The sequence below is a fragment of the Pteropus vampyrus genome, unplaced genomic scaffold (genome assembly GCF_000151845.1).
Source record: "Pteropus vampyrus isolate Shadow unplaced genomic scaffold, Pvam_2.0 Scaffold473, whole genome shotgun sequence".
NCBI classification, from domain to species: Eukaryota; Metazoa; Chordata; class Mammalia; order Chiroptera; family Pteropodidae; genus Pteropus; species Pteropus vampyrus.
Window position 1 is genome coordinate 84,979 of NW_011889254.1, and position 19,858 is coordinate 104,836.

The window sequence follows — 19,858 nt, forward strand, 5'->3', positions numbered from 1 at the left end:
AAGAGTTAGTATTCATGGAAATATGTTTGGTTCACTGCCTTTTCTGTTCCAGGGAATGAGATGGGATCACTTAAAGGTAAAGGAAAAGAGAAAAAGAAAAAGGGAAGCATTCTTCTCAGTCTGTTTGAGATCTTGCTTCCAGGTATATTCTCTGTTGAACTCAAATAAACTCATATAAAAATTCTCTACAAAATAAATAAATAAATAAATGAATAAATAAAAGGTAAAAAAGAAAAAAGAGATTTTTTTTTTAAAGAAAAGGAAAGAAGGAGAAATGACATCTTTTAAGCAGCGAAGCTGGAGCTCATTTAGAACCTTTCTTTCTTGAACACTTGCTTTCAGAATGCTTGGGCTGCCGACCGATCACATCAGACACGGGAACAGCTCTTATACAAGAGGAATCCAAAAAGAGACACTTGCATTGTACCTGAAACCCTACACCTAGTTCACATTTTGAAAGTTAAGGCAGTTATTTAGAGAAACAGTGTCTTTCAAAGCTAACCCTTCCTGAAATACTGGCTGAGTGACTTGGACAATGTCAGGATCCCCACAGGTACATTTTGTGCATAGAAGAGTGGGGGTGGGGAATAGTATTGACCACCAGATTTTTAAATCAAATAACTAAAAATACTAAACAGGAGGCACAAGCAGGCAGATCTTAGATGGTGGAGAGAGTTCCAAGCTAGGGTTCCTCCCCAACCACAGACAGTCTAACTGCCAACAAAGCTTTTGGCCTCAATTTAGGACACCTGCAAGTGACTTGTAGAGGCACCTTCGCTTGCGCATAAGCGGCATGGCATTAACCCATCACCTCGCCCTAGGGACATGTTGACCTTAGATGATAAGGAGGCAATGAGAGGGAATGAGAGAATGCTGAGCCTTCCATAAAGAACCCTGGAGATGATGTAGCATACCTGATGAGAGGCCCTGAAAAAAGTCACTGCCTGGGGTCACAGGAATGTAGAAGGAAATATAGTTGATTACCCCTACCCCAGTGAAATACAAATTTCTAGCAAGGAAAAAAAAAATACTTAAAAATCCTTCATAAGTAGTGTTGAAAAAAGCACTGGTTAGCCATATCAAAACCTTCTGGTAATTTTGTGAGTTAGTTCTATAATTATTTACTGAATCTTCCATGTGTTTCAGATTGCCAGAGAACTGAATGATAGCTAAACTTTGGAAAAACAACTTATGGTTAAATTTTGACAATCTGCCCTGAGTGACCAGTTTATTCCAAGAGAGGCAGAGAAGTAAGGGCAATTATCGATGTGAATATTAAACATACAATTCCTTACTCAGATTCGACAGCAGAAATGTAAGCAGACATTCACATTAAAGAGCTAATAAGTGAAATAAAACAAGTTGCATAAAATATATATACTAGAACCTAATTTAAGTTAAAAACCTTCAAGATTACTTGTACATATTCATTCATATACACACATATCATTACATATGAAAATGCACACAAAAAAGAAAGATATACGATAAAGTTAACATTGATTATTCCCAAATAGAAGAATACATTGTACAAAGTGGTGTGGCGGGAGAGGGCTTTAATTTTTTATGTTCTATATCTCTGAATATAATCCAATTCTATTTTCCATAAGCATGAATTCATTCATTGCTTACTTTTTTAAAAGCTGAAGCAGTCATTTAAAATTTTTACATATATATCTTTAGAGGATATTTCATATAGGAAGGCACGGTGTTTCTATAAAATGAGAACTTGACATCTTCAGCAATGTTTTTTTTGAAAGGAAGCTAGAACAGTTCGCAAAGTTCCTGGAACTACAATATGCAGTTCTTTCTTTTATAATGCCTGATGAGGATTTATTTAAAAGTAAACTTGTGACTTTAGATAAACCCACCTTGCTCCCCCAAATATGTCCTTCATTATCCACCAATGCAGCAAAATGGTTCTGAAGAAAATCCATGAATGGTTCATATTTAACTTTAGATGGACAGCTCTATACTCATAAAAGTCAAACATATCAATCCAAGTCGGACCCCTTCCTTCTCATCCCCACTCCCATCCCCTTTTCCTCCTCCTTCAATCCCAGTAGGATATCAAGTTTGTTGCTAAACCACATTTTCTCGGGTGGTAAAAATATTACACTAAGAAATAGATGCTCATTGTAGAAACATTAGAAAATGCAGGTGAACAAAAAGAAGAAAATAAAAGTAATCTGTAATATTATGGTTTGGAGTTTCATTTTACAAGGTTTTTAAGTGTATTTGGATTTCTTTAAAAAAATATTCTATAAATTGCTTTTTCACTCAGAAATTGACCACAAACTTCTTTATAGGGCAATCATATGATATTTTATATCACTTTTAACTACACCATAAAAATCTGTCACTCTGGTATTAATAATTTATTTAAAACCTTACCAAAATATTCATGCTCCTCAACTTACTATGGGGTAACATCCCAATAAACCCATCGTGAGTTGAAAATATCGAAAAATCAAAAATGCATTTAATACACCTAACCTACTGAATACCACGGCTTAGTCTAGCCTACCTTAAACATGCTCAGAACATTTACATTAGCTTACAGTTGGGAAAAAACACCTCACTGCTGCTGCCCAGCATCATGAGAAAGTTATCACAGCGCGTATCACTAGCCCGGGAAGATATCAAAATTAAAAATCCAATGTAGGGTTTCTACTGAACGTGTATCACCACATGAACCACAGTAAAGTCCAAAAAATCGTAAGTCAAAACATCGTAAATTGGGGATCATTTGTACTTAGGTTGTTTCCAAATATTAACATTCGAACAACGCACCAACCTTTGTACACACTTCTTTGAGTAGATCCTTAATCCACTTTCTTAAAATAGATTCCTAGCTTTCAATTCCTAGAAGTAGGACAGCTGGGTGAAAGGATTTGCCCATTTCCATTTTGTTATACATCACCAGGTTGCCTGGGAAAGGCCACACCAGTTTTATGACTCTTCTCTGAAGCAGTGAATGGAGTTGTCTAAACCAGGCAACATCATTTTGTTTTCACTTTTTGCCATTAAGAGATTAAAAAGCTAATCTTGGGTATTTCTTTAATTGGTAGTAAGATGAATAATTTTCCATCTGTCTACTGGACATCTGAATTTCTTCTTTTGTAAACTGCCTGTCTGCCAGACAGGCCAAATGAAGTGACACTAATATGGCCTCTGGTGACCAAATGTTCTCATCTCTGAGGGGACTTGACTGAGCTATTAATGTGGATGAGACTTTAACCCTGGAGAGGCAAGGACTGTCTACAAGATTCCCCTTTACAAGAAGGGAGTCCTAAAATCTTTAGGCAGCACTAAAATCTGATGCACAATTTCACCCCACTTGCATTCATAGAGTACCTAGTTGGATTTAGCAAGGTAAGTGGCCAATTAGCTTAAATCATGGGCAAAAATCCACATTTGGATCAGCTTTGCTATCTGTTACCCAGACTGATTCTAAGTGCAGGCAGCAAGCCTGCAAACAGGTTTTATGAGGGAGCTTGAATACAGCATATGGGCAGTACACAGCTAAAGCATCATTCTTGCTAAACCATTTCTGACCCTATACCCAGCTGTCAGTGAATGCCACACAGTGATGTCTATTTGGCACAGCCAGATCTGTAGAGATGTTTGGAATAGTCAACTGACTTTAGTTTAATGCCAGTGATCAGATAAAATAAGATTCACCTCTTCAGGTCTCTTTCCGGGCTTTGGAGTATATAAATCCAAGATTTAGCTGCTTCTGCTGTTAAGAACTGACTCTTCTTTGGTTGTCTTATGACAGAAAGAAGTATGGATCTGAGTAGGCCCTACAACCAACCATAGGATTTCCATGCACCTGTAGGAAGCAGCAGAAATCCTGTCAGTAATGGAGTGGGAAGGATAGAGCCTTTTGGGGGGTGGGAGGGTGGCATATCAGCTTCTAGGAGAGTTTGTATAGTTTGAGTAATTGAGAATCACTGCTCTGGGGGCTCAAGTATAGTCAACAAATTTTCTGAATCGTTTATTTAGGATATCTAAAGACACACAAGAATGGATTTTTTAAATCGATGCAAACAACAGAAAGAGGTTTCTTCATGTGGTTTACCCACCTCTCTTCCTCTCTTCTCACTTTCCTTAATATACCCATCCTGAATTTTCATGGCTTCCAACTCCAAAGTTAAATGCCACTGCATCTCTAGAGTTTACTTCAGTTCACTACAAAAATTAGCTATGCTTCATTTTTTTCTCTTTAAAGAGAAATTAATTGGTCCCAGTCCAAAATGACTTCCATGCACCTGAACATCATTCTACTTATACAGAACATTTTGACCAAAGTGAGATTCCAAGGATGCCTGCGTGAGCAGACACAAGATCGAGGTCACAACCATTAAGGCCAGCAAACCACCATGGCTTGTCAACTTGGTTCTTTCACATAGTAGAGAGCTAGAAATTTAGTTCTTTGCTTTATTTGATACAGATGCATCTAGGAAACTGGAGTGATTTAAGTATCTCTGAATTTTCCCAGAGACTAGTTATCTCGTTGATCCTCTTAGGATCATAAAAAGTAATTAAAAAACAAACAAACAAACAAACAGAAAGCTCTTAAATGTGATACTTGTAGCAAAAAGAATGAAAAAAAAAATTAATGCCTTAGGAGGGTCTTGAAAAAAGAAATAGCTTTATAACAATATAACTAAATCCACCAACACATTTTTTTCAAGCGCTCTTTACATGCAAGGTGAACTTTATGCTATAAAAATGAATAAAACTCTGCCTTCTATCAGAAAGCTTTGAGATCACACAATAACTTGTCTCTTTTCGCTAAATTTTTAATTTAGTCTATTTCACTTATTCTTCTCTTACCCTAGGCAACTGACCAGAATGCTCCACATATATTCCTAGATTTTTTTAAAGAATTGTTAATAGTTTTTAAATGACTCAGTTTCATTTTGAATAAGCCAGATAACCTATTTGTACCTCAGTTTCCTAATCTGTGATATGAGGTTATTCAATGATCTAAAAATCTCTTCTGAGTGAAAAAATTCTATGATTTATTCATTCATTTACTCAACACATAATTATGTTAAACATTTAAAATTTGCCAGGAACCCTTTTAGGCATTGGGGACATACCAAGGAACAAAACTGACAAAGTCCCTGCCCTCACGGTACTTCCATTTTAGTGGAGGGAGACAGACTAAACAAATAAACAAATATAAAAAACGGAATGTCAAAGGTGACGGGATCTGTGGATAAAGCAGGACAAGAGCAACCGGCAGCACTGGGGCCTTGAGGTGTGTCAGGAGAGCAAAGAAGGCCTCACTGATTCGGAGGCACTTAAGCACGGCCTTGAAAGAAGTGAGAGAATGAGCTATGTGTGGTCTGGAGGAGGGGTAAGATCATGAGCAAAGGCCCTGAGGTGGGTCTGAGGAAGGTATGGAGGCCAGAGCAGAATGAGTGAGAGCAGAAAAGGGAAGCAGCAGAGTAGGCCACTTGAGGGATTGTGACTAAAGGCATATGACAGAGCACCCTCCTAGCTTTATACTTGTAGATTTCCAAAACTGGGATGTGTTAATGTTTTATAAGAAATTAACTCATAATATGAAAATTGCACTTAAAAAGTGGCTACTTCCTTAAATCTAAGTCTTCTGTTTCCCTGAACTTCATTATTAAGTAACACTGGAAATTTCCAGGATGTACCATAAAAATGACCATGACTCACTCGGCAAATGACCACAGACACTTCCAAAGGCAAGAGTCAGCATTTAGGGGACCAAGGCCATAGTCACTGAACTGTCTTAGTGAGCAGCCCCTGCTCTTTACTTTCTGGCAAGAAAGTAAAACCCCAGACTCTTTAAGGCTCCCCAGTTCTAGGCTCAATATCATATGTAATTCCTAAAAGGTGAAAGGCTTACCCAATACGTCCTTCAGTGATCCCCAACTTTTTTTGGCATCTATGAGAATCTAATGTCTGATGATCTGAGGTGAGCTGAGGCGGTGATGCTAGTGCTGGGGAGCGGCTGCAAATAGAGTAGCTTCGCTTGCTGGCCTACCTCTCACCCCCTGCTGTGCGGCCCAGTTCCTAACAGGGGACCTCTGCTTTCAGCTCTCATATTGTAGTAATTGCATAAGCAAAACTCAAAACAACAGAAATAGTCATTTTTATTTTTTGGTATCACTGTGGGCTAATATAAACAAAGTTTCATAAAAGTCGTGGTGAACTTAAGAATTTACAATTGAGGAGATGCACCGAGAAAAGAAAGTCATCATGGGGTCATGAAACATTTGGCCAGGAAGTAAAGGAAGAAGCAGGGCAGGGCTGCTCAGAACCAGGCATCCTAACCCAGCCTGAGCTCTGTTCCTGACCTCCTCCTTTCCTCATTGAGGTCAGTCCTCAGCGCTTTCTTAGAATGTGGGTCCCCTACCTGGCAGCAACCCCCGTCACCAGAGAGTTTTCAAAAATGACACCTGCAGAGACCCCAACCAAGTCCTACTGCATCTAAGTCTTGAGAGCAGGAATAGAGGCGGAGAAGGCAGCTGAAGTCTGTTAGAGCATTACGGGGTGGGCCTAACTGATACCCATTCTTTAAGAAAGCTGCATGATTTCCTCAAGCTCCTGAACTCATTTTGTAGATTCTCGGTCATGAACTTTTCTAACTCAAATTTTAGGAAGTAGAAAGAAAGTCACCACAAAAGGTTGGGTGTCAGGCTGCCAGGGTCTCACAGGGCAGCTTTTATCTCTACAAATTCACCAAGTTTCTGAGGTCATCTACTCCACCCATGTTAGAACTGCTTGGACTCAAGAATGATGCCTTGATAGTAAAGTTCTCAGAAGTTTGAGGCATAAACCCATATATTTACTGATTTTCCAGAAGAAAGAGAACTGCCAGAAGGACCCGACACCCATTTTTCTGACCAGTACATTCCTTCCCCATAGTAGTATACCTGTGTGGTTAGGAGCTGGAAATCTGAAGCTAGACCGCAGGTGTGTAGACAGGGAGAACTGGAGTTCAAACCCACATCCATCAGACTCTAAAGACCAGCTCTCATGCAACTATGCTCTAGTCCGATCTCAGTGGCCCACACACCAGCATGACATCTATACAGGATGGCCATTTCATTGGGTCAAAGATGTGACAAGTAACGGAGCAGCATTAGACCAAAACGCTTCTGGTTACCTGGGCCTCTCTGGATTATCTGAGAGAAGGGACTGATGTTGATTCACATATTACCTTTGACATTTATGGACTACCAGGAGAAAGGAATAAAAGTGCTCTCGCTCTACAATCACATGCAGATTGGCCAGGGGGTAATGACAATATCATGCAGTCCATGCTACAGAAGCCTCTAGGGAGAGCCCCTAATCTGGCATGTGAGGAGGTCAGGAAGGCTTGCAGGTACAGGCAACGCCAGCAAGAGCCTTCCAGAATGACACAGAAGGAAGGAGTCAGGGAAAGAACATTCTGTGCAGAAAAACTGCACATGCAAAGGCACGGAAGGGTGCCCCTGTGGGAGTCATAAAGCACTTCTAAGTAGATGAAAAACAGGGTGCATGGCCAGGGCTAAGAGGAGGGGAAAAGGGAAGGACAAGGTCCAGATCATGAGGAACTTTACAGAAAGTTTCAAATTTCTAAAGACAAGGAGGCACCATCAAAGAATTCTAAGCTGGAATCTTCGAGATCCGATTTGATTTTCAAGGATCACTCTGGTAGTGGTGGGGGCTGACTCGGGGGAACACTGGTGTCAGGGAGGCAGATAAAGTGCTATCACAGCCAAGTCTGAAAAAGAGACCGGAGGCAATAGATCCCAGGGAGAGTTTAAAAAAGCAGAATGGACCAAGAGTGAGTATGAGGACGAGGATGAAGAGAGGACGAGGATAACTCCTACGTTCCTGGCAGAGCCAATGACCGAGATGGGAAACAGGATGTTGGTTTTAGATATGGTGAATTTGGGATGATGATGCTCAGCTGGCAGCTGCATAGGTGGGCCTGGAGCTCAGGAGGTCTGGGCCAGGACAGAAGTTTGGAAGAACAGCAGCAATTATCAGGCATTATGCCAAGGTGTCGGGGAGCTACATCATTCTATAAGCACAGCAGCCTGGTGCTGAGTGCTTGTGGGCTGCTAGGCACCTCACCCACATTGTATAAGTCCCTCAGCAACTCTATGAAAAAGGAATAACCACCCCATTTTACAGGTGGGAAGACTGAGGGTCAGGGGGATTAAGTAACTTGTCAAAGTCTCATGGCTGTTACATAACCAAGCTGAGAGTCACACTCGGGCCTCCTGATGCCAGGGCTGACTCTCTCGCACCATTCTATCTCCCAACAGGCAGCATAAATGATAGCATTTTATAGTCATTTTTTATACAAAGACCCAAATTAACCAAATGGATTTTTAAACGTTAAATCTCACTTTAAAACAATCTTCACACTCTAAGGTACACAAGTGAGGATTAGCTAGTCAACCTCTATTTCCTCTATTTTCTTGATTTTGGCAGAAGTTCTATGATAACTTTTAAAGAATGGGTTGGTGTCGATATTATAGACATCACCAGAGCTAAAAATGCAACTGATTCTTTATCTGAGCAAAAAAGGGTTTTATGAAACATACCAGCCTTGAAACCAATCCTGAGGCTAGTCTTGATCCCACCACTATTACAGAATTGTACTTTGGTATGCCTGCCCTAGCATAGCTCCTGCAGATTGTCAACTATGATTGATTCACCTCTCTTCGAATCAAAGCGAGATCATGTAAGACACTTTCTTAGACTGACATACTTTCTTCATGAACTATGCCATAACATGTATTATGCATTATTGTAATTTTACAATAATGGTCATAAAAGGATAATGAGCATAAGGAATAATTAAGTTCTCCATCAATGTCTGAGCAACAGCTCAGGCAAGCATGCCATCCAAAGATGGGCTTGCCCAGAGTTCTCCCTAGGTCAGGAAAAGAGACTGAGAACCATACTAGCACTCATGCACAGCAGCCTTGCTAATTCATTAGAAGATGGATTAACTTTTACAACAAAGACTAAAGCAGAACGTGAGGAATCTTGGAAATGATGGTTTCAGAGAATGTGATGTCACTTCAGTAGTTCCATGGCATTAAGGTATATATACATACCTCAAGAACCTGGTCTGTCTCCCAGAGGCATATAATGCTTAGAAAGATAGTTTCTTGTCTTTGCATGTTCATAATATCTCATCGAAAAGACCCTTTGGTGTCCAATCTACACTTAAAATTAGGCTCTGCCATCGTCTGCTGTAGACAAGATTCACTTTATCTCCCTAAACCTCATTTTGGTTCTTTGCAGATTTAAGGTAACACTGCTTCGCCCCGCTCACAATGGCTGCTGTGATAACTAAACAAGGACAAAGATGAAAACACAGTGTACGCTGGGAACTCTAGACCTGGTACCTAGACCATTACTCATGAGATTGATATCAACTTACTTCATGGGTCACGTGGGTCCTGAATAGAGCCTATTTCTTTTACTGAAGATTTAAATCTACATTTTAAAACACAATGGATATTCTAAAATATAGCCAGAGTCACTCTACTGGGGGAAAAGCATTCTAAAATCAGAGAAGACCTAAAGGCTCCAGATATTTAATTGAAAAAAATGACCATAAAGAAAAACATTTTCCTCAAAAAAAAGTTGCCTTTTTAGATTGGCTCAAATTGAAGAGTCTTTTCATCACAATTCTTTAAAATCTTTTAAAATCCTCTCAGGTGAGATAAAATATTCTTGGTCACCACAAAAGGCATATCTATAACTTTTTCTTTTAATGTGATACATTTCTTTTATAATAAAAGTTTTCCACCAATGAGCTTAATTTAAATTAATTTAGCATCTATTTTTCGAGTATCCACCTTGCATTAAGCATCGCTAAATAATATAAGAGATAAGGAAAACACTCTTTTGTTTTATACAGAGTACGATTTAACCAGGAGACTAAGATGAGCATGCAAATCATTCACTATAGCACGATGAAAATCATATAGGTCACAGGAAAAAGAAAGCTGTAGCCAGGGGAATTGAGATAAGCTTTATACAGAGGAGAAGTGGGAGAAAGAGAGAGGGAATACCAACTTATTAGGGAGACAAGCAAGTGCAGCAGCAGAGAAGCAGAGCCACACAGCAAATGTTTGAGGTCCACTGGTGGTTCAGCTGGGCTGGCATTCGGGCAGAAGAGTTTAAAGATTTTGCTACGGCAGTCAGTACATGCCTGTTACTAAAAAGACAGGACAAGGAATCTTTTTTTTTGGTTAATTTATATAGTTGAAAGTAAAGATGCCAACTACTGGCAGAGGGAAAAAGAAGAGAGTTTGAGGAAAGGTATAGATGAAACAAGACCAGCTAAATGTTAGTGTTCCTAGCTGTCGAAGCTGGGGGTTTCTACTCTCCATTTCCTTGTTATGTCTAAAATTTTCCATTTAAAATAGCTAAAAAAGATATTAAGGCCAGTTGATCTAGGGAGATGATCAGCTGATGGCTTCTCAGGTGATGGTGTTAATCCTATGAAGAACTTTCTAAGCCCTGGGTCAATTGCAGGGAGAGAGTGGGCTCAGGTTGGAGCCTGCTCTCCAAGAAAGTGGACAGACACAAACGGACCACAAACGCCCCATTACTCTTGCAGTGCACTTGTGCATCTGCTTCCCACTGGGAAAGAGGGAGTAGCAGGGGTCTGCTGCTTGGCAAGTAGGTGGGAAGTCTAAGAAAAATGAATGTGACTGTGTTGTTCTCAATGCACAATATGGACAAGAAACTGTAGGGTGTATTTTTGGTCAGATCAAGTTTAATACTTGTTTAATACTTGCTAGAAAATACTGATAAGCAAAATGAAAAACAATTAAAAACCAAGTGTACCCCACCACAGAGAGAAAAGGACTCAGCGTCTGGCAGATTCTTTGCCTCTAACCGTGCATGGGCTCGCCCTTACATACTTGCACATGCCTTCTCTCTCATAAAAATAGGATCGCAGGGGAAGAGTCTTGGTAACACGTTTTTAAACTTAAAACCTGTACTTCAGAAGAGCTCATGAAACAGCATTTTACAACAGCAGTTTAAGGGATGCATGGTAGTTTCTTAAAGAACGCTATGATCTGGTACTCCTAAGCCTGGATGGGGCTTAAGTGAAACAGTAGTTTAACGAGATGTTTTGACCTGAGGGCTCTCTCTATATAAATATTATTTGGAGTTCATATACACTAGTATCATATACACTTGTTCAGAACTGCTATGTGAAAATTAAGGTAATTTGTTTTATTGGGCAGAGGGGAGGCGGTAGTAACATTCTTACTAGAGAAATAACTCTTCCTTTTAAAAATCTAGGTTGTTGGAATTTTCATTTTCTATTGTGTTTTTAGGCTGTAAAAGCAATACCTGAATGTTGCAGGGTAGGCATTGCAGGGTAGACGAATAGTATTACAAAAAGTAACAAGCAAAAATCCCCTTTTTCTTTCCACCCCATTCCACTGCCCAGAACTGGCTACCGTTAGTACTTTGGTATGTTTGTCTTCCTGACATTTATAAGGCTATTTTAAATACATGGAATATGTAATCACTCACCCACAGAACTTAAGTATACATAAAAATAAATATACAAATACCCATATACCCATAGAGTGTATAATATATGAAGCTTTTCCTTACTTTTCTAATATTTTATTTGTCCCTGCCCCTGGAATCAGAATAGATATTAGAGACACGACTGATTTTTGCATAAGATCACCCAAAATTCACACACTGGGTTAGACTGCAGGTCCCTCCATCCCAGCATGTCTGAGATGGCTCTAGAGAAACAGTTGAGAATAAAGTCATCCTCCATCCCCCCATACGCAGTTGTGTCCTCAAACTTGAACACAGCTGGCCTTCCTTTAAACAACCTACCATGGATTCTTTTTCAATTGATTCCAAATCCTTTGCAGTTGCCACTCCAGCTATATCTGTCTTGGAGTATCAAGTCCTTGGTATTCATGCATAAAATCCTGAACAATTTCCTTTTCCATGAAACTACCTCCTTGAATCATGGCTCGTGTTCTGACATTCTAGGACAGGACTCTGCACACTGTGGCCTAGCACCTGTTTTTGTAAATCTATTTTTACTGGGATCCAGCTGTGCCCGTTCATTACATTATTGCCAGGGCTGCTCTGACACTACAACAGCAGAGCAGGGTAGTTGCAACAGAGACTGTACAGTCTCAAAGTCTAAGACTATCTGCCCCTTTACAGACAAGTTTGCTGACCCGTGTTCTAGAATACAGTGAAAATAGGCTGCTTTTTCCCTATCGAAAGTTTTGGAGAACTTGGTTTACACACCCCACATCCAGTGTTTTTGTCCTGGCTAAAGAGTTTGGTTTCTGTTAAAATACAAAGAAAAATCACCCTGGCTCTGACAATAGCAATGGTGTGCCAGTAAACCTTTAACAGCTTGATTGGGAGGTGGGGGTAGGGCTGCTTTATAGAATTTGCAGATTTCAATGGTGTAAATATACCCTCATAACGGCTTACTTCAAGCTAAAAAGTGTGATGCCACTGATCACGGAACTGGGAAGAAGTGCGTACAGATGCTAGTGCAAACCAGCTCCAGCAAACCACTGGTTCCTTGGGACATCTGCAATGTCCCCCACTGGGACATCAATGACACAAACCCTCATTTCAAAGATGAAGAGACTGAGGCCCACAGAGAGAAAGTGTCTTGCCCAAGACTGGCCTTGTGACATGACTGGAACCAGGCTGGAGCTCATTTTCCTGTACAAAGTCTGGCTGCCTCACAGGGAATGCGACCTCCTCCACAAAAGGAAGAAAGGAGGAAGGAAGGTAAGGAAAGTTCGTTGCCAGGCACATGGTAATAAATGTCGGTTTTATTACTATCTTCATAGTTTGGGACTCTGGCTTCCCCAGCACTTGCTCATGCTCTGAAGCACACATCTGGAAGGGATACTGTTCTCCGCATAGGACCATGTTTCATGTGAACACTGACAGTGCACAATCTCAACGGCAGTTACCTAAACGCCAGACTGTAAGCTCCAGAAAGACAGGGTCCACATCTATTTGTGCTTGCTACTGTCCCCAGTGTCCAGTGCAGAAATGGGCACTTGGCAAGTCGGCGGTCAATAAATATCTTTATACAAAGAACAGAGCAGATGCCCAGAGGTTAGATCCCACTGCCTTCTCCCATCTGTGCACAGGATAACAAGAGATGCAACATGCCCATGGGCTTGCAGCATTTTTCAAAAGTATGGGCTGCTTCATCAGAGTACCAGAGGCTCTATGGATGGAGGAGTAAAAGGGAAGATAGAATTAGAGAATTATTTTCCTTTGATATAAACATGTATGTAATTTCTATTGGGAACTTGTGCTGACAGAACGTGAAGTAAAGGAAATAATCTCGTGAGGGATCCTATATATCACATACCAGGATGCAGGACACTGCTTTCCAGAAAGGGCTCAGGAAGGGCCACTCACAGTGACACATCTCTGAAAGTGGAAAACACAAGAGCACCAAACCTGGGGAATCAGATTCCAACAAACTCAAGAGTACACAAGTACAAACGAAAATAAATATGGAAGAAAAGAAGGCAAAAGCATGTGTCCCTGTTCTTTTGGAAGTAACTTCTTGCCTGCTTGGTAACTCTCGTACAAACCCCTGGACACTTGGCATAGGCTCCCTGTAGGCTCCTCTCTGAACCCCTAGGTCCTATCTGCCATATCACTGCTGCAATCTGAATGCATGGACTGACTGGTAAGCTCTGCAGGCACTGAAACAACCAAGCCACCTGTGAGCCTTGCCAAGTTTTCAGGAGGCCAGCAAGGCTTATGTGGGGACCATCACTTATGTGGGGACCTAGTACTTGGTTTCCAAAGTGAAGTCAAGATTGGTGCCAAATAGAAGAGGTCAACACTGTCCATGACATGGGATGGTGTGTTTCCATTCAGAGGAAAGATTACAAACAAGAAGCAGAATGATTCAAGCCTCAGAAGCATTTCCTACCCCACTGGTTCTCAAAGTGTGGTGCCCTGTGGGGGACTCTAGGGCTCCTCAAGCTCAAAACTACTTTCATAATGATACCAAGATGCTCTTTGCCTTTTTCACTCTTAAATTTTTGGGAGTATGCAGTGGGGTTTTCCCAGGCTACATGACATGTGATATTGCAACAGACTGAATGCAGAAGCAGATCTAAGAATCCAGCTGCCTACTATGAAACCTGATATCAAAGAGCTTTGAAAGATATGAAACAATGCCACTCTTCTCAGTAACATTCTGTTTTGAAAATATGTTTTTCCCTAAAAATATATTAACATTTAATAGGTCCACTATTATTTTTAAATGAATTATTAAATATAGTAAAACTTTTTCAGTTATATATGGCAAATATCGAAATATATAACCCACATAAAGCTCCTTAGCATACTAATTTTTCAGTGTAAAGGGGTTTTTGAGCCCCCCTGACAAAAGGTTGAGAATTGCTGTCCTGGAGGCTGTGCTCCCAGCCCTCCTACCCCCAGGAGGGTTCTGTATGTGGCAAGAAGGAAAATGTGCCATTCCGATGTGTTGGCTGGATTAGGAAAGGCAGTCCGTGCTTCTTCTTAGGTTTCCTGAATCAGGATGAGCTCTGTGCCCAACTGTTCCACCTTCCACCGAGGTGTCTTTTCCCCTTCGCCCTACTTTCCCCTTACCACTTGATGTGAGTCCCCCATCTGCCGGCACCTCGGTAAGGATTTCCCTATCTGGCCACCCCGGGCTCGGCGAGGCCTACCCGCTGAGGCCCGCACACCCTTCTCGGAGTTAGGACTCCGCAGCTCGGCCAGGCTGCCTGGCCTCGGTGAGGGCTGTCCAGTGAGGCCCGCGCAACATCGGCGAGGAGTCTGCGGGCAGCAGGCACGGCCAAGCCAAAGAGGGTCGAGGGAAGTCATTTCCAGCTCCCGGCCCCTGTTCCCCGTGCGGCACCGGCTGGGGACAAGGCGCAGAGTCCAGTCCCCAGAAACTAGTCCCCGATTCTCCCCGCGGGCCTCCCCGGGACTGTCCCCCGCCCTGGGCCGCTCTGCTTGCCTCCGTCCCGCTAGGAGAACGCGCCCCGGGCGCCGCGGAAGGGGCTCGCACCGACTCCCCCCGGGACGTGCGGCCGGCCTGGTGGGTACTCACCGCGGGGTGCACGGCGGGGCCGGGTGAGCAGGCGGACGCCGAGCTGCGGGGCGCGCTCCCGTGCGCGGCGCGGTGCCAGCTGCCGGCTCCTCCTTCGCGCTCCACCCGCTCCACCCCACGGCCACCCGCCGATGGGCGGAGCAGGGGCGGGGCGGGGGCGCCGGGCCCAGATCCGCCCGGACTGTGACCCGAGGGGCGGGGCGGAGTCTGTCCCGGCTCCCGGGTCCCCACCCCGGCTGGAAGGACTTCGCCCTCCGTGGGAGGGAGAGTTGGCCCCGAGTCCGCTCCTGCGTGTCCACGAGGGTGACTTTCGCTCACTTTGGGACATGGAGTGTGGCCGACCAACTTGCTCCGGGAAGTGAACCGACGGGGAAGGGAAGAAATGCGGCTTCCAACAATGATTTGGCCGTAACGCTACCGTAAGGCTTCATTACTTGGCCGCTCGGGTACTCGTGGTCGCCTTGCTCCTCCCCACCGCCTGGCCCTCTCACCACGCACCCCGCCCCCGGCTTCATTCCCCGCAGAGCGTGCCAAGTGGGCATCGGGGTCACGCTGACATGATAGCACTCCAACGATAATTTTTAAAAACACTGTAATGCAAGCTGTTCACCAGTTGGAAGTCAGAGAAATGGGTGAGAGTTAACGATGAATGGGCCTTTTTCAAGGGACCTGCTTTTTGGTAGGTTGGTTGCAGTCGCGTCCTCTCGGGCAAATGTGAGTCCAAAGAAGAGGTTAGATCTTTCTAGATGAAAGGTAGTGAGGTTTTTCTGCCCAAGTTATATGAAAAGTTACTGTAATTTTCTTTCTTGAGTACCTGAATAAACAGCTGTTAAGATAAATAACTAATAGCTAATACTGATACCTACTGCTACCAGTTAGTACGCTCCTACTCTGTGAAGGGCCCTATGATTGGATCTTTAAGTACGTTATTTAATTCAACTCTTCCAACTGCCCTATGAAGTAAGGAATATCACCCCATTTTGTAAATATGAAATGTCTTATAGCTGGGATTCAGCCCTCAGGCCCGTCATAACACTTTTTTTCATCGTGCTACACTAGAGTACAGCTATCCCCTAGTTACACTTAATTTTTAAATATAAAGAGTTCTATTTAATTTTGAATGAGGGGATATTTACTATATTTCCAACATGGGAGAAGACCTCCCTCCCCATTCTCTAAATTCCTTCCATTCACATTCATTGAACAAACTTTTCTGGAGTGTCCACCATATGCCAGAGGGACACGACAAATCCTGAAAAATAATACTAGCATCTCCTTGGAAGTTAGGGAGAGTATAGGGACAGCAGGAGTGGGTGGAAGGCTGGGAGGAATCTAGCTAAATTTGATTCTTACTGAGGCAGCCCTTCAGAAAGCAAAATTTCTTAATGTTCAATGATAACAGACATATAATATGATAACTAATAATCCTTGACAGAAAATAGTTAAATAAGAACTACAAAGGGAACTGAGATTTATTAGTAAACACTCGGCCAAATACATGAAGGAAGTAGTTCCCACGTCACTCTGCTCCATTGCTCTTGGGAATATCACCAGTGACATGTGGATCCTAAATCCAGTGGCTTCTCTTCTGTGCTTGTCCTCGCTGACTGCTCTGTGGTATTTGACACTAGTCTTTGAAATTTTAACCTCCTTTTGACTTTAGAGCCCTCTGCTCTCATGAGTCACCTCTTCTCTCCCCATCCCTCTCCCTTAGGCTAGGCTATCTCTCTGCACTTTCTCCTCTCACTTTACATGTGACTTCATACACTGAGTTTTCTTAATTTATTTTCTCTCTGTGCAAACTCCCTGCCGCCTTTAGCTGAAGCCCTTTACCTTTTTCCCATTGATCTTAACTCTTGTTAGATCTCTATGCTCTTTGTTTTTAGCCATTTGTGGGACATCCCATCTGGCTATCCCCAAGGCACCTGCCATTCTTAACATCTAAAATGGGAATTCAGTATCTTCTCTAACCATATGTCTGTCTCCTACAAATATGGTTTCTTCCTCATCCTGAATACCACATCTTAAATTTGGGTCTCGTGGTGTGTTGAGAAAGCTAAACACCTAAGGGGTTCAGAGTCATATTACTATGCTTGTAAAGGGTCTGCCTGGGGAATATTTCTGTCATAACACAGAAGATTCTGCAAGTGGGCCAGAGGAATGTATTTTCTTTATGGATCTTCTGAGAGGAAGCCATCCAGGTGAGGTAACTGCGCATGCCCTGCAGATCTGCTCCCAGTGGCAGAAGGGTCTTCCGTTAAGGTAACAGCACTGTTCCAGCAGCCTTACCACCAGAAGCTTCTGCTACTGTCAGAACCATGAGGATTCAGTCAGAGGCCTGTTAAGCTCTTAGAAATACCTCATTATACTCGAAACTATTTCAGTTACTCGTGTAAACCGAACTTTCTCAGTTTATAGAAAAGTCCAAAAGACTAGGCCCAACTAACTTTGTATTATGCTTTTTTTTGCTACACGTAGATCCAGGGAAAAGTCCTGAGACTGAAAATCTACCTTTTGTGAGAGGAGAATGGGAAAAGACTGAAGAAAGAGGTTGGTCACTTCAGTCTGACAACTAACAGAGTTTATTAAGGGAAATTTACACAGGAGGTGCACCTTGAGTGGCTGCAAGACAAAGTGGATCTTTTCCACGCCACTTGACAGTCACCAGAGAATTACACAGGGTGAAAGAGGTGGCAGGGATAGTCATAGGTACTAGTATGTGAATTCTACCAGGTATGGGAAATTACTTTCCGTGCTTGACCAGGTCAGGATAACAGCCTATTCTGGAACCAGCACATACTAAGAGGAAAGGGAGGGTGCTGGTTTATGTCAGAATTAACATCATTTACAAACACACAGTCTCCAAGGGGGTTTTTGGTTGGCAAGCTCCGTTCTGGCCCAGGTCCAGCACGAGGGTCTCAGTCCCAGTCACGTCCTGGAACAGTCTCTCCTCTACAGCTTTGCAAATCATAATGTACTTTCACACATATTATTAAATACAAAGGAAGCGATGTAAGAGAAAGGCAGTCTAGCATTAATGGTTCTCAAACTTCTTGATGCATCGAAAACACACATTCCCATGCTGCACTTTTAAAGAAACCGAGTTTGAGGGTCTGACCACCCTTTCAGAAATACCAGTGGTGGATCCCAAACTGGGTGTTTCTTAGAATTACCAGATGACACTTATTAAAAATATAGCCTCCTGTGTCCCCTATCTCCCAGAATGGCTGATTCATTAGTTCAAGGTGGGATTGTGCTCAAAGTCTGAGGAATCTAAATGCTACAGGTGATTGTGCTTTAGCATGTCCGCAGATTGGCACCAGGGAGCTTCTGCCTGGAGAAATATGCTCCATGAGGGTGGGACCATGTCAGTTTGTTCATCACTCCTAATGCAGAGCGTGGCACATAGTAGGTGCTCAATACAAGTTAGTTGACTCTGACTCACTGTCAATTTCTTCCTGCCCCCTACTCTATTGCTCTCTGTTGGCCTACGTGCTTTCCGTGTTCTCATAGCACAGAAGGGAGATCTCCATTTGGCAATGAATGAAGTATAAGGTAGTCCTTTCTGAAATTCTTGTTTGAAGGGACTCATCACTGAAGGTATGTCTTCCTTATACCAGAGGAAGTTTCAAATAAATGTTTTCTGTTCTCTAAAAAAAAAATGCCGTATTTCATAATGAGCAAAGGCAGTTCTTAGCCTCATCTTGGCTCCCCACAAATATCAAACTGCCACCCCCTTCAACACCTGTGATATCCTTAACATCTATGCTTTTTCTTCCTGCCAAAGTGCCAGAACCCTGAGCTTCCTTCCCAGGGAACCAGAATCCTTTGGCCACTTGCTTTCCAATTAAGTACCACTCTCCTTGACATAGCTAATAATAAAAGTCAAATGTATTAAGTGACCCAGTGAATCTTCACAACAACCACTTGAGGCTAGTGACATTGTTGCCATTTCTCAGATGAGGAAACTGAAATTTGGAGTGATTACACAATTTGTTTCAGGTCACATAACTTGTAGGTGGCAATGCTGGTGTTTGAACGAAGGCTGCTCTAACTCCAGAGCTTGTGCTTTTAACTTCTATACAACCCACTAGAATTTTATTTAAGTGAAATCATTGGATACCTTGAAGTTATATTTTATTTATTCTTTGCAGAAAAGAAGAGGAACTTAAATGTTCCGGAAGGGAACTTTGGTCTATCACCATATTGTCTAGAATTCCCTATTCATTTATTTGTATGGCTTCTTCTCCCTGATGCTAGTACAGAGGTGCACACAGGTAAACATGCTCCTCATCATGGGGGATGATGGTGTTGGAAGTTGGAGGCAGTACCTTGTTCAGAGGCTGCCATTACTGACTTATTCAATATATTATTTTCCAGGAAATGATTTGGTAACGTTGACAAGTGAGAGTTAAAAAAAAATCGCACATTTGTCACTAATTGGACTCATCTCCGTTTCCAGTTTATGAAGAGATTGCTTTCACATATTAGTTTACCTATTCTTTTTAAAGTCTTACTATAGTCTCTACGTTTCTTATGCTCTGTTTATTCTTTTCCATGCTTTAGTCTCTTTGTCCTTCATTCTGGGACCTATCTTCCAGTTACTATAAAAGCAGTGGACTCCCCAAGCTCATTTTCCCTCAGCTACAAAGCAAACTCACTGTGTGAGTAACATCCACCTGGGCCTCTACCTGTTGTCCCTGTAGGGAACTGAAGCAACATTAT

At 42.3% G+C, this 19,858-nt stretch overlaps 1 protein-coding gene across 2 annotated transcripts in view; it reads right to left on the reverse strand.

Annotated features, from left to right (window-relative positions):
• The window catches only part of ACO1 (aconitase 1), a 68,185-nt gene extending 52,906 nt beyond the window's left edge, over positions 1-15,279 (reverse strand). The window contains exon 1 of one of the 2 annotated variants that reach the window (XM_023524570.1): positions 15,134-15,279. The gene's annotated coding sequence lies outside the window, so the exon portion shown is untranslated. Of the gene's footprint in view, positions 1-13,405; positions 13,425-15,133 lie in introns of those variants that run through there. The other variant, XM_023524571.1, reaches the window with a different exon arrangement.
• Between the last annotated feature and the right edge of the window lie 4,579 nt (positions 15,280-19,858).